Raw genomic sequence first — 1,600 nt, 5'->3', positions numbered from 1 at the left:
GAAACCATGTAGGTAGAGTGAGGGCACTGACAGCAAAGGTAAGGAGTCTGTATTAATGCTGTCAACTGTCTGTTATAATCCTCCCGTAGCTGATGAGTCAGTGATGAGCTCTGGATCAGGGGAAGAGGTCCTTAAAAAAAATCTCATGGTAATTTACATCATCCCCTCACAATTAAAGAAAGCTAAAAGGCTACAGATGGCGAATACCAAACTGCCACCCCACCCAAAAAAATAAAATAAAATCTAAATCACCCAGATGTTCCCAATGTGACCCAAAGAAGACAAATCTTGAAATTGAAATTTATTTGACTTTCTGCGTCTTCTCTGTAACAGCTCTGCGCCCCCTTAGGAGGATCGCCCCCTTCTTTGGGAACCACCACCATTTTCAAAAAAAGTCCACCAAATACTGGCCGATATTCTAAACTAATATTGCCGTGCAGATTGTTGGAGGATTGTTAAATTTTCAAAATAAAATGACTTTTAGTTTTGTTCTGTTAGTATCGGAGTCTGGATGACAAATTATTTTTGAAATGTTGCCAGATTATCTTTGAATGAAGTAAATTACTATTAAAAAAAAAGACAACAAATGACCTATGGACTGGTATCGGTCCTTGGACCTGGGGTTGGGACCCCTGATCTAAACTGAGTCTTTTGACAGAATCGGTACCAGGTAACTTCGTCACAGTTTGACCCCGAGCTGCAGGCCCTATTTTTTTTAACTCATTCATAGTCGACGTGTTTCTTCTGTGTTACGATCCACAGCCTCAAAGGTCAGATGGTCAGTGAAGGCAGCAGCTAAAGCTTCACCCACAACCTTTTCCGTGGTATTCAGACCGATGCCAGCTGTGAGTGGGCCACTCTGTGCCGCCTCTATTAGACATATCCTATTTAAAACCACTCACTCAGTAACAATCAGAAACTATTTGACCATTAAATGAGGTATGATGATCCGCTGCCAGAGGACAGGCTTTGACCTCCACCAGACAACAGGCATCGGTTGATTAAAAAAAGAAAAAAAACAAAAAAACAAAAACAAAAACAAAAACCAGGATTATCAGTGTGTATTTTTACTTGTTGACTCGATTCAACTGAGGTTGTAATTAAAATGTCGTCGGGGATATTCCACACAGGCAACACACTGGAAAGAATTAAAGGCTTGAGGTTCTTTCCTACGTGTGTGCATGACGATTTGATAATAATAGCATGATGGCAGATGAGTCAGAGTCACCGCTTGGGTGATTCCCATAAAGCAGACATGGGCAAACGATGGCCCGTGGGCCAGATAGGGCAGGATAGAAGACTGATGTCCATCCTTCTGTTTCTTGCATTACAATGATTCGTCTGTAATATCTGTTGAGGCCACTAGGTGGCAGCAGTGTGCCACAATTTACTGATATTATTTTGTTCAGCATTTTACATCCAACTACTACTGAGCTGGTCCACAAGTTTAAGTTTTTTAAATTCTACAGGACTGGAGGGGGAATTAAACCAGATATTTCTAATACATTTTACCTGGAAAAGTCATCGATGAACGTAAGGTTTTTGTTTAAATAATCTGTCACATCCTAGATTTTAAAACTCAAATAAATGACAAAATAAA

The sequence above is a fragment of the Cynoglossus semilaevis genome, chromosome 3 (genome assembly GCF_000523025.1).
Source record: "Cynoglossus semilaevis isolate Cse_v1.0 chromosome 3, Cse_v1.0, whole genome shotgun sequence".
In the NCBI taxonomy this organism is placed as follows: domain Eukaryota; kingdom Metazoa; phylum Chordata; class Actinopteri; order Pleuronectiformes; family Cynoglossidae; genus Cynoglossus; species Cynoglossus semilaevis.
This window is presented reverse-complemented; position numbering follows the sequence as displayed.